Source organism: Balaenoptera physalus (genome assembly GCF_965194825.1).
Source record: "Balaenoptera physalus genome assembly, chromosome: 2".
Classification (NCBI taxonomy): Eukaryota; Metazoa; Chordata; class Mammalia; order Artiodactyla; family Balaenopteridae; genus Balaenoptera; species Balaenoptera physalus.
In genome coordinates, this window is record NC_138883.1 from 160,568,170 (window position 1) to 160,582,383 (window position 14,214).

Here is a 14,214-nt window from a genome sequence, read left to right on the forward strand (position 1 = left end):
ATGATTTACAGTGACATGTGGGATGACAATAAGGTGCAAACACACATAAAACAAAATGTTGAGATAGAAACACGTAGAAAGAAAATATTGATAGGAGGAATCTGATTCAAACCCTGACCAAGTCACTCCTTTAATTAGCCAATCCTGATCTGTCCTGGAGAAGCCAAGAATTAAAGTTTTTTCTAAAATCAGAACCCCAGAGATCCTTTGTCCCTGACACTCAGAATGCAGAAAATGCTATGGCAGATCTGAACACATAACTGAGACTCAACTTCCATCTTCTGGGGGCCCGGAGAAAGGCCATCAGAACTGTGTACGAAGTTATTGAGGCTTCCATTTACATGACTGTATTCATTCATCCAGCAAGTGCCTGCTATGTACCAGATGCTGTTCTAGGCACTGGGGTGAAGACAGTGAATGAGACGGAACACCTGCCCTCGTGGAGCTGACCTCTTAGTTGGGAGAGACAGGCAGAAAAGAAACAGGTGAACAGGGGCGTTTCAGATCTTACATGCTATGAAGAAGACAAAACGGGAGTGTGTGATAGAATGACAGGTGTGAAGAGGGGTTGGGACAGTTAAGGGGACAGGAGGAGACTCAGGCGTTAGCCTTCATGACGAGAAGCAGCCCCGACCATGGGAAAGTCAGGGGACAGAGTTCCAGGTAGAGGCATCAGCTTGTGCTGGGGAGAGAGTGAGTACAAGCTAGGAAGGTCTAAGAGCGGGAAGAAATGAGACTGGAAGAGACTTTGAGAAAATGGAGACCAAGGCTGAATTCTCATCATACAAACCATGACGGCTTTTCTTAATGAGAACAGTGAGCCTGCCCTGAAGGAGAGGAGGTGATGTTATATGACCAATGTCATTCCTGTTTGTTTGGGGATACAACCGGGTGACCTTCCCAGGCAGGCTGAGGGAAGCAGGCCTCATGCTAAACGGGTCTGGGGCCCAGAGCATTGTCGGAAACTCCGAAAGACCTCAGGGGCACTTCAGGGCCCTTCAAGTGCTTGCGTGATAATGGGCGTTAAGTCATCACTGTTAATGTCACAGCTGTTGCACTTTTAAAGGAACTCAGGAGAAAAGAACAGACTTGAGGGGAATAGAGACTAAAATGAGGGGAAGGGAAGGAAGCCCCAGATTTAGGAGGAGATCAAGATGGTATAAATGTGGGAGGGGAGGAGAAGATGTGGCCAGTACCTGTTAGCTCTTGACTGTCACAGTACCCAGGAAGTTTGTCCCTGGCTTGTGTGTATGCACTAGATACAGAAGGGGACATGCTTCTGATCGTGTCTGCGAAGCCAGCACATCTGATGGAGCTTCATGGCAGGGTGAGCAGTCCCCGTTCTAGGACAGAGAAGTCATGGTTTCAGGAGGAGCCCGGACTCCATCAGGAGGACTTGGATCGACAGCTGTGGTGTGAGGTGCACGTGTAGATGCATGTGTATGCCCTGAGGTGGGGGCCGTGGGTGGAAATGTGAGCGTGTGCGGTGTGTGTGTGTGGAATTCCTCCAGTTCAGTCCAAGCCACCAGACAAGCGGCAAATAAAAATGAATGAGACAAGCTTATTCTCATTTCTCTTAAAAGACAGGGAGGAAAAAAGCCGGTTCCAACCGTGGTGAGTCATAGGCATCAGAAAATGGACAGGCCTTTGTGGTCATGGGGTCCAGTCTCCTGGCTGGAATGGCTTTGCTCTGTTCTGCAGGGGCTGCTGCCCAGGCCACGCCGGGCGAGGAAGCCGAGGATGCTGTAGCCGCCCAGCTCCTGCTTCAGGACGTCGGCTCTGACAAAGAATGTGCATATTTACATATGCATCATACTGTTCTCATATTTGGCTCTGATGTTGGAAAGCTCTAGCACTTTCTAAGTTGATTTTCGCTTTTTTACATTTTGACAGAGCTTGTGGAATGGCAGTTTCTCTGGGTTTCTAAGTGGCTGCCACCCTAGTGGTCTGGTTGTGTTTAGATGTCAGTCGCTGATGAGTCTGGGAACTGGGACTGATGTTTGGATGTGGCCTTTGCTCTTTTACCCTAAATGGTGGCAAGTGGAGCCATCGGGTAATTCTGTTGTCAGATACAGAGTTTTCTTGGAGTGAAGAGGGGGAAAAGGAGGACTATGGGAATATAGCAATTCTGTTTGTTCACATTTATTGAGCACCAAGATTCTTGGGGGACCTTTTAGAGTAAGAAAGGGGCAACACTGGGGAGCTTGTGTCTATGTAGACATGCCTTGGGCAGTGATCAGCTGAGCTTCGGCATGTTTCTCCCCAACAGTCTGCATGGCAAGCTCCTATTCGGCCATCAAAGCCCAGCTTACATGACCCTCTTTTTCTTTTTTTTTAAATTTATTTATTTGTTTTTATTTTTGGCTGTGTTGGGTCTTTGTTGCTGTGCGTGGGCTTTCTCTAGTTACAGCGAGCGGGGGCTACTCTTTATTGTGGGGCACGGGCTTCTCATTGTCGTGGCTTCTCTTGTCGCAGAGCATGGGCTCTAGACATGCGGGCTTCAGTAGTTGTGGCACGCGGGCCCAGTAGTTGTGGCACGCAGGCTCAATAGTTGTGGCTCGTGAGCTCTAGAGCACAGGCTCAGTAGTTGTGGCACATGGGCTTAGTTGCTCCGCGGCATGTGGGATCTTCCCGGACCAGGGCTCGAACCCATGTCCCCTGCATTGGCAGGCAGATTCTTAACCACTGCACCACCAGGGAAGCCCTACATGACCCTCTTTTGACTGCTTGCCCAACATCCATCCTCTCCTTTGTCATCCTGGTTCTTTTCCTTTTCTCATCATGGCTCTTACAACATTGCATCAGCTTCCATATTTATCCCTGTCTCTCCCCCTCTCCACTAGAGCAGGGGCTCTGGCTTGCTCATCTTTGCACAGATGCTTGTTGAATTCAATAAAAACCTAAGCTTCATAAACATGAGCAATTTTTTATTTCTCTGCTCCCCTTCTCTTCATTCAGCATGTGTTTATTGAATTCCTGTTATGTGTCATGCACAGTAGTTTGGTGTTAGGAATACAAATACGAATTAGATAGAGTCTCTGACCTCAAAATGTTCACAGTCTTGTGAGAGACAGAGGGCTAACAGGTAAATTGAATAATGTATGGTAAGTGCTACATTATGCCTCATTCAAGAATTATTTATTTAGTGCCTACCTTCTGTGCTAGGCACTGGGGATGCATCAGTAGAAAGAAAAAGCAACAGATAAAAATCCTCAACCTCGTGGTACTTACATCTGAGTGAGAGGGAAACGGGCTATAAGCAAACAGCTAAATATATTAATTAGTATCTTAGATGGACATGAGTGCTATGCAGAAAAATAAAGCAGGAAAGACAATAGGAAGTGTGTCTGTGTGTCTGTGTGTGTGTGTGTGTGTCTGTGTATGTGTGTGTAGGGGGTTGGAATTTTAACTACACTGATCAAGGCAGCCCTCACTAAGAAGATGACAGTGGGGTAAAGATATGATTGCAGTGAAGGAGTCATCCATGCCGTTATTGGGAGGAAGAGCATTCCAAGGATGGTTCAAAGGCCCTGAGGCAGGAGTGTGGGAGGAGCGACAGGAGGAGGGTGAGAAAGGAGGAAGTCAGAGAAGTCGTGGGCAGGGCATGTGCAGACCAGGACTTAGAAGTCACTGTCACGACCACGGGTGGCTGGAAGCCGTTGGAGGGATCTGAGGTAAGGGGTGATATGATCGAACTTTCACCAAGATCCCTGTGGGGGACAGGAGATTTTCTGAAAACCCAGAAGTAGGGTTTGAAAGAGAGACGTCAAGGGTAATTTCAAGGGTTTTGGCCGGAGTCCTTGGAAGGGTGCAGTTGCCTTTAATTAAGATGTGGGGGGAGAACGTTGCAGAAATATCACCAGGGGTTCAGGTTTGGATTTGATAATGTTTGTGAGGTCAGGAAGGCAGCTGGAATAGGAGTCTGGTCCTGAGGGGAGACTCTCATTTTGCACAGCAGTTCTGTCCTATAAAGTCACCGTGAGCACTGAACGGGCAGACCCTGAGCCCCGCTCCCAGGGCATATACAGGGCTGGCTTCCTGCGGGTCTCTAGTCCCAGCACTGTCACCAGCTGGTCGATACTTGACCTTGTTATATGTGTATCTCTGTCCAGTGACACTTTATTTAATATTGTTGCTGATTCATTACCATTGAGCTCGGGCCGACAACACTGTAACTCGCGCCTAAATGAAGCTCATGGAACACGCGTTTTCTCCGTAAGGCGCAGCCGTCTCGTGCTTGGGAACGCTGGACAGCACCTCGGCACTGACGCCTGGGGGCCGTTTTTAATAGTGAAATTGAAATCAACAGGATGCACAAAAGTGTGGGAACACGTGGCACTGACTGGACCATGAAAACTATAGATCTCGTCACTGTGAGAGACAAAACAAGAGGGCAGGGCGTTGCGGTGTTTGCCCTCAGCTGGGCGCGAGCGCTCGGGTGACTCCCTGCCCGCTCTGGGCAGGTCTACAGACGACCGCAAAAGCATCCCAAGTATTGATTTGGGGGCTGCAAATGAATTTTAGCGAGTAGGCAAATCGCAAATGTGGATCCATGAGCAGTGGGGATGGACGGTATTTGGGAACTGATGGCCTCTGGTGCACTTTATTTGGTTTTTTTGTTGTTTGGGGGTTTGTTTTTGGTTTTGTTTTCTTTGGTCTCACCACGCGGCATGTGGGATCTTAGTTCCCCGACCAGGGATATCAGACCCGCGCCCCCTGCAGTGGAAGCTCAGAGTCCTAACCACTGGACCGCCAGGGAAGTCCCCTCTGATGCATTGTAAAGCCATGAACCTGGATGGAATCATCAAGTGGGGGGCGGGTGTAGATGGAGGAGAGGAAAGGTCCCAGGGCTGAGTCCCGGGGACTCAGAGGGACAGAGAAGGGGCAGTGAGTGAAGTCGGAAGAGAACCAGGGGAGTGGCATCTGGACAGTACTTCAAGGAGGATGAAGTGCCTTGTGTCAGTTGTGGCTACTAAGTCAGGTAAGATAAAGACTGAGTGGGGACCACTGGTTTGGGGGACCTTAAATTATAGATTAGTTGAACAGTTAATTATTTCTGTGGGAGCCTGGTAGTCAGAGTAATGCTGCAGAGAAGATGAAACAGGTCTTCATCAGGGACCCCAGTGTGCTGTGAGCCTGGGGCCGGACACAGCCCCGTCCACCTGCCTCCCCCCCCGCAGCAGTCTGATAGGAACACTATTTGGGACCTTGGACACAGAAGCCACGGCCTCCTTTTTGCCGGGCAGTTTTTCATTTGAACAGGGCAGAGCCATTAGGCATCTATGGGAGAGAAGGGAGGGAGTACTGTTCTCCTGCTGCCCATCCTGGGGGCCACAGGTCCCAAGAGCCCAAGCTGGGAGCAGAGGACGGCTGTCAGCTTTAGTTCAGATTCCTTCCAGGTAGTGTTGGTTTCCATTGGTGAGTGCAGTTGTTTTGTTGTTGTGTCAGTTATTACCTAAATGACTCTTCAGCTGAATAGTTAGTTTCACCAACATCAAGTTACTACTTCAATTTGAATGAGTTCTCTAATAATGAAGAAATAATGGGAAAAGGGCTGTTTATCCTAAGTATCCCAAGGCACAAGGTACCTTGGGAGAAAGCAAAGAAATCTGAACCCCGTATAAGGAACCAGGGCCCATGCTGAGCGTCAGGTCACTGATGACCGGAGATGGCGGGCATCTCTCCATCCAGGTGTATTGCGTTCCTACTGCAGGCGGCGCCTAGGGCTCTGTCAACACCTGGGGCTCCTCCAATACAGTATGGCCAGTGGGTGATACAGATCCATATAAGGTATCATGTCTGCAGTATGAAGGAACTGACGTATTTCAGAAGCAGCCTCACAAATACAGGCGAGAGACGGATCAGTAAGGGCTAGAACCAGCAGGGGAAAACTCACAGAGGAGACAAGATTTGAAGGAAGGGTGGAACTCGGGCCAAGATGAAGGGCTTACGGATGCAGGCAAGCAGGAGAACAAAGGTCCAAGATCATGAATGGCTTCTGGTATGTAGGGCCTGGGGGAAATGTGCAGACTCACTTGGGGAGGGAGGGCATGCATAAATAAGTTCTTGGAGAGAATTTAGGAGAAATGATAAGGCCGTCTGGTGGCAATCAGCTCCTCAGGGTAACATGGTGACCATTAATGTGGTATTGACCTGGATTTAGAATCCATTTAATTGAGTCAGATATAACATTCCCCTTGGCATCGCCAATAAGAGATGAAAGTCAGAGCTGAGAAAGTTTGTAAAATTATTTATGCAACTTGCTCCACTGCATTAATTAAAATATCCAAACAGGCTCTCTTGAATCACTAAATAGGAACAATAAGTCACAGAAAGCATCCATTTCAGTCATGTAATTGATAAGACACTACAAGATGACAAATGTACTTCTATTCTGTAGAAGAAAGCCTGTTGTTTTATTTCTTGATGTTGCTATTTGCACACTGATGTGATTTCTCAGATTCTATGGGAAAAATTCTATGGGAAAATTAAACTCTTTTAAAAGAACTTTGAACCTTTGTCTCTAGATTAAGTGACAAAGTGCCTCAGCAGAGGAGGGCAAGCCTGTGCTCTTACCTATTCTTCCAAAGAATAGTCTTTCTTATTCAGGGATTGCAAACTTCACTTTTAAAAAGGGCAAGAAGGCTGGGGTGGTGCTGGGTGGCAAGACTCCTAACTGCTTTGTGATGTTTGCCTTTGAGCTACATGAGACTTTCTTTTTTCATCGAGCCTTTTTGAGTGATGGTCCATCACTTTGCAGTATTCCATTTGGAGTGCATAGTGGAAACCACTCTTTCATTATTGGATGTTCCTCAAAAATAGGAAGGTGCATTTCTGTCTGATCCATCATTGTGTTTATAAGCAGAGCTACATCTTGGTTCTTTAGAAGGTGGCTCATTGTTATATTACTTAAACTGTGAAGAAGGAGTCATTCCAGTTTCTTCTCGCAGCTTAGTTGCCCGCATAGACATTGCCAAAGTCTTTGGTCTAGCCCTGGCTTAACTTGTCTAAAGTAGTTTAAACAAGTTTCGTTGTGTTCTCTTCTAAGTGGAAATGGAGAACAGTTGGTTCAACATTCTCAGCATATTTTTTCACCATTAAAGGAACACTTTTAATTCATGGGATCATTGCATTTTTAAAGCTTGATAAGGGGCTTGCGGTTAGATGAGACCTTGGAAACCAGGGGTTCCAGGAACCAGGCTTCCGTGTTGGGATGAGGGACTATTCTCAGAGCCACCCAGCCTGTAGTTGGTGGCAGTCACAACAGTGGGTCTTGACTGTGAGATTCCATCTCTGCCATTGCTTAGATGCAAGGAAGGCCTGAGCCCTTCCCTTAAACTCTTGGGTTCTCAGTTTCTCGTATGTAAAATAAGCGTGCTGAACTGATTAGTCCTCAAGTCGGGTCCTGCTGCTTACCACTTACAAAATCAGTCCTCACAAATGTTGACAGAAAGGAAAGTTGCCTTTAATCAGAATGCCGGCCATATGGGGAGATGGTAGACTCAGCGTCCCCCAAGAACTACCTCCCAAGATTCTGCTCCACCGTGAAAGCTTTTAAAGGGAAACAGGGAAGTAATCTCGGTGAATCTTTGAGGTAGGGGGTCAGAGATGTCGCCATCCGCACTGTGCGCAGGCAGGGTGCAGGCTGGTCGACTCCTCGTGATCTTTCTTTAGACTCCACCTTGTTCACACAGTTTGCACGATTACTGAAGGGGAGCTAGGGAAGAGATCTGGTCACCTGTCAGTTACTTACTTTTCATTCCTACTTCTTTGGTCTATGAAAGAACCAATAAGTGAGGCAAAGTATTGTGTGATCAAAAGCTATGAAAGGTGTGCTCGGGCCGGAGATGAGTAGAGCACGGGGCGCCTGGTTTCAGGTTAGTGACAAGAAAAAGGGCTGCCTTCTGCAAAGAGCACTTTCCCGCAGAGAGTTTTTTCCTGCCCAAAGCTGCTTACGCGTTGACCTCCATGATGTTTTTCTGGTTCTGCTATTCTGTATTTCTACAGATGTGTGACTTAGTATCCTTTAGGTGTATAAATATTCGTGTGTCAAGGATATTGACTGTCATTTTTTCCCATCTTCACTCAGAACAGACAAGAAAAAATTCAATTAAGTTGACATCATCCATCTCTGTCCTCCTGAGCAGGCTAAGTCACGCAGTTCCTTTTATCTTTCCTCTTAGATCCTCTGTTCCTGCTGCTTTAATCTTCACTCTTCTGTGTGGTCATTTTCTCCCAAAGAGCTCGGTTTTTATTTGTTGTTCACTTAAATCCCGTATTTTAGTACACGGCTCTGAGCATTACATCATTGTTCTCACCCTCTCAGACTGTTAGTGTTGAAACAGGATTTTATGTAACTGATAAATTGTCACACAGGGCACAGATGAGTAGGCGGAGGACCCACATCAGAACGTTCTCGTTCCTTCTCTCTGAGCAGCTACTCAGTGACAACCAGCAGCGACCGTTTCATCACACTGGGCGCTTGCAGCCAGGCCCCATTTGTCAGAGAGAACAGGGCCTCCCCACGTGGGGAGACTTGTAGGGCCTGGTATTAGCCTTGACATAGTGAATATGGGCGAGGGCAGAAGCTCATGATCAGAACGTGTGCCAAGTAAACCCAGCCCTGCCCTGGAAAAGCCCCCACCCCACTAAATCCCTCTTAAAACTATTTGTAAAGCACTCTCCATCCTTCTGGAACTCCTGATGGAGTTCTTGTACTTGAATCCTGGGATGGAGTTTCATGGTTTCTAAACCATTTTGTGGTGGTGGAGAGGAAAGAAGCACTGCAGCATTTTGTAACTTACTCTTTTTTTTTTCTTTTAATGATTATAAACCAAAACACTGGAATGACTGTAACGGTCTTCTTCATGTTGAAGTGCAGCTCTTCAGATTTCCGAAGTGAGGAGGGCTCCAGTGCAAAGTAACCATCCGGTTGCGGTTCACAAACCCATTAGGGCGGCGGTGGAATCCTGGGACAACCTGCAAGGAACACATTACGGGGTTATCCGTTGCCACATTGCTCTAAAATGCCTTACTCAGAACATTTTTATTCCTCTGTAGCACTGAGTTCCAGGTCTCTCCCACATTTGAAAACACCAGATACCAGCTGCCCTCCCGTTTTCCACTCCCTTCCCGTTCCTTAGTCTCTCCCCACCACCCATCAGCCACATTTTGGCTTCGGCAGCATTTGAATAGTAACCCAGCCCCGATCAGACTGGTAATGAGAAACCAGGATGGTGCTTTAATGGGGACTCTTCATGCCTGTGGTAAAATTCAAGAAGCTACTAGGAAAATCCAAGTGAGCGGCTCATCTGCGATGCATTTTTAGTAAATTACAGCTCTAGGGGAGGGTGAGAAAGAGCTGAGGAACCTACAACCCCCGGAAAGAGAACAGAGCTGCCGCAAGAAGCTTCTGCTCCTCTCCCGCAACTTCGGGCTGAAGACAAACCACCGGCGAGGAATGATTCTGTATCTCAGCTGTGGTTTTTATTTGCCAACAATCCAGATTCAATCCTCTAAACCTAGGTGAAGCAACACCTGCTTATTAAGATGCTCACAGTGAAGCCCCTCATCGTATTTTTTTTTTCCAATACCCCTCCTGCTGAAAATTCCGCTGGCAGGAAGCAGATCTGAGTAAACCCGTTCAGTACCACCTCCTCGTTGTAATGCAGCTCTTACTGAGACTGGATGCTCCTCTGAGCTGCATCTTACTTTCCTTGATCTTTAGAATTTTATTTACCGTCTCTGAACAGTCCATTGCTGGGTAGAAAGGTCCTCTTTCTCTCCCACTGTTTTTTTTTTACAACGTTGTGTTACTTTCAGGCGTACATCAAAGTGATTCAGTTATACATACCTATATCTATGTAGACATATATGTACATATCTATTCTTTTTCCGACTCTGTTCCCTTATAGATTATTACAAGATATTGAGTAGAGTTCCCTGTGCTGTGCAGTAGGTCCTGGTTGGTTATCTATTATACGTAGTAGCGTGCGTCTCCCACTGTTTCAGTGACATCCTTTTCACCACCATGATGACACGCAGTGTCACTAACTCTTTGGAACTATATTACAGTTTGGTTTAAGACTATCCACTTATCCTCCAGCAGAGGAGATATGTCCCGTCTCACCACCTGTGGAAATCCCTCAGGGACAGGAAAACTTGGATCAAGCGTCCTTAGGCACAAATCCCTAACGGTACAGTTGGCCGTCTGGATCCACGGGTTCCACATCCTCGGATTCAACCAACTGCAGTTCAAAAATATTTTTGAAAAATTGCCAGAAAACTCCAAGAAACAAAATTTGAATTTGCTGCTTACCGGCAACGACTTACCCAGCATTAACATTGTGTTAAGTGTTACGGGTCATCTAGAGGTAAAGTGCGCAGGAGGAAGGTCATCTAGAGGTAAAGTGCGCAGGAGGATGTCGTAGGTAATATGCAAATACTATGCCATTTTCTTATGTATGAGACTCCAGCATCCACCGATTTTGGTGTCCACAGGGGGTCCTGGACCCCCATCCCCACAAGATGCGGAGGGACAACTGTATGCCTTAGAATGAGGGGACACCTGCAGCTCTACAGGTGAGCACAGATTCTTTTCCATGAAGGCCTAACACTGGGACAGACTGGCAGGTGCCCTTCAAGACAGGAAACTAAGGCACAGAAAGATGATGAATTCAAGGTACACTGGTGCAGAGCCCAGCCTCTAATTCTGTCCTCTGATTCAGTGCTGGGTCAGAGGTGACAGATGCTAGCACCAGTCTACAGGTGCACAGTCTGATTTTAAAGCCCGCATGGAAGTTTGGTGCTCTCCCATTAGACTACCTACTCCTCTCTTAGGCTCCTTCCTGTAAAGATGCTATCACATTGCCGGCCTGCCCAGCAGAGTGGAACTTGAATCCAGGCCCCCTGACCCCTAGGCCTCCTGACCTCCTTTCATGAGCGACTTGGGAAAAGCCATGATATTAAAAGAAGACTCCACTACCTCTGACCATGACTGGCTTTCGTGTCTCAGAGCCTTTTCCTCCCCGCCATGGCATGCATCAAGTTCCAGTCAAATGCCTTTCTCCGTGGCCTCCTCAGGGAGGCGAGGCCAGCCAGCACAGTCAACAGATGAACCTTAGACCAAGCTGTAGGCTGGCAGGTTGCCCATCTGCCTGCGTGTCTGTCTGCTGACATCATAGGCTACATAGTAGGTTAGAAGTTTCAAGTTCATTTTCAAAGACAGACGCTCGTTCAAAGACAGGTAGAGGTGCTGCTGATCTGAGTGTCTTGTCAGCTCTGTTTCAGCAGGTGGCACAGATGGCAGCAGTTTTACACACTCTGGAGAATTAGGGAATGCACCCCAGTGTTCATAGCTGCACTATTTACAGTAGCCAAGACATGGAAGCAACCCTAAATGTCCATCGACAGATGAATGGATAAAGAAGATGTGACACACACACACACACACACACACACACACACACACACACACACACACACACAATGGAATATTCCTCAGCCATGAAAAAGAATGAAATAATGCCATTTGCAGCAACATGGATGAACCTAGAGATTATCATACTAAGTGAAGTAAGCCAGACAAAGATAAATACCATATTATGTCACTTATATGTGGAATCTAAAACATGACACAAATGAACTTATTTATAAAACAGAAACAGACTCAGACATAGAAAACAAACTTATGGTTACCAAAGGGGAAAGGGGGTGGGGAGGGATAAATTAGGAGTTTGGGATTAGCAGATACAACCTATTATATATAAAATAGATATACAACAAGGTCCTACTGTATAGCCCAGGAAACTATATTCAATATCCTATAATAGACCATAATGGAGAAGAATATGAAAAAGAATATATATATATATTCTTTTTCATATTACTGAATCATTTCGCTGTACACCAGAAACTAACACAACACTGTAAATCAACTATACTTAATTTAAAAAGAAAAAGAATTAGGGAGAAAATTAGGATATGCCCGTTTTTATAACCAGTCTTCCAGAATAATTTTTAAACCCCCCTTTAAAAAAGAATTATAATTGGGGCCAATGAAAACAACAACTGGTTGGAACTGGGCATTGCACCCTTGTAGCTACTTAAAGGATGGGGGAGAGCTCAGGACAATGGTGATGGGAATCTTGATGACACCTGGCCTGGAGGTAGGAGAGGGTGGGGCTGGGGGAAGGAGGGGGGCAGGGCAGGGAGAGGAAATGTGGAAGGAGCACAGCCTCTCTCTCCCCTCAATAAATGCAGAGCCACGAAGGGGCCACGCACAGCCAGAGGTCCTCAGCCATCACATGGACCTCTAATATCGGGACAAATGGTCCTGATGCCCACAGCGCTGTCTGTCAACCATGATGAACAGCCTGCTCCTGTTGCCGTGTCTAGGCTGGTGCCTGGACCAAGGGGGGATGATGATGTAAATGTGTTGGTGATGAAGTGACCACAGGGATCAAGAACTAGATGAACAAAGGGACCAACTGGCTCCTTCCATCTCTAAGATTCAAGTTCTCCTGACCTGCCCTTCCATCGCGTGTGGGCCCAGCTCTGTCCTGACTTCTGAGGGTTTTCATCAAAAGGGTGGAAATCTTCACTTATGAATCATTTTATGTTACACTGGAATCGAAGGAAAGTACCAAATGATATCAAGAATCCGTTCAGCCTTAATTCTAGAAAGTAATAAAATCTACATTCTTTTTGCTCCTGTGATCTTTCCAACTTTTCCTCCTTACATAACAGCCACTAATTACAGCACCCATACATATGTGCTGCTTATTTCCTTTAAGCCTCATAACAATCCTCAGAGTTGGGCTCTATTAACGTTTCCATCTTACAGATGAACAAAATGGAGGCCAAGAAAGATTAAGGGACTTACCCAAGTCCACACATGTAGTAAGTGGTGGAGCCTAGGTTTCTTTCACTGAAAAGCCAATGTGCCCGACTATTTAAAACTTCTTAAATCCAGACAACTAAAGTCATTTTAAGTAACAAGAACCTAAATCCCGGCAACCATTTCACATCCTTCAGACCTCTCCTACTCTTTCTTCTTTACGCCTATTACTTTATTCTTAGAAAACAACATGAACAACGTGCATATACTTATTAACAGCACCACTAGCCACAACGATTTCTTTCCCCGGCTGTATCTTTCTCATTCTCTTTGCACCTTCCCCATCATTTGACTATTGGAGGTAATATTTTCTTTCCTTGGATATTTTTGAGTTTTATTTAGAGTAAGTGCAGTATTTTCAGGGTTGGATTTCGACTGAGTTAAACTTAAAAATCAACACCGCCTCTCCCATCTTGCCATGATCTTGTCTGACTCTGATAATCATCCTTAGGAAGGCGGCTGAGGCTGGCACTACGTCTGTGGCTTGTGTCTACGCCCCGGAGAACAGGTGTGCCATGAGGGCAGGGGCCAGGTGTGCTTTCGTCACCCATAAAGCCAGTGCCTGAAATGGGATGCAACCCATTAAATGATTGAATAAGGAGAAAACACCACCACCATGGTTCTGGACCACAAGCTCTCCTTTTCCAGCATCGAGGGCTGCTCCTGCCACCCTGGGCTGCCCCTCCTGCTTGTGTCCCCACCCTTCTCCCACTGGAAGGGGTCATATTTGAAGTACGAAGAGGAGTGGTCCTCAGACATCCGTGGAGGGGAACAGATCACCTTGAGCATGAGCGTGGTAACACGATGAGATCTCATTCTCCCCGCTCTCTGCAGAGATGGTTCTCAGCACATCCTTGGACGCAGGAAATGGGAAAATTCCTTTTCTATTTTATGAGAGCCTGAGGACTGGTGACTACGGGCCCCACCTCCACAAGCCACTGTCCTCGTTTCCAATTCCACTTGGTTAAGCCTTTTTTTCCTCTCTCTCTTGCAGTAAGGAAAATGGGCAACTTAGTTGTTTTAACAACAACATGAAATGTTTCTGAAATTCTTTCTGTTTTTTTTCTTTCTGAAATCTCTGGAGTCCTTCCCTTTACCAGGAAACCTTGCTCTGAATCAATATAAAACAGCTCGGTTTATAGAAGACGTTTCCCACCAAGTGGAATTTTCCACAGTGGGTTGGTAGTGAGTCTCACAGCAGTAAATTCAATTATTTTAAATTTTGAACGTACTGTTTCACTAAAGAGCGTGGGTTAAGCCTGGGGCTCAGAGGAGGGAACATCTGTCCACAGATCTCTCCAGTAGCTCGTGGGATG

The 14,214-nt window shown here is 46.5% G+C and overlaps 1 protein-coding gene across 5 annotated transcripts in view; it reads left to right on the plus strand.

Moving 5' to 3' along the window:
- Window positions 1-14,214, plus strand: part of CAMK1D (calcium/calmodulin dependent protein kinase ID) — a 413,272-nt gene that overhangs the window by 358,520 nt on the left and 40,538 nt on the right. The window lies entirely within an intron of this gene.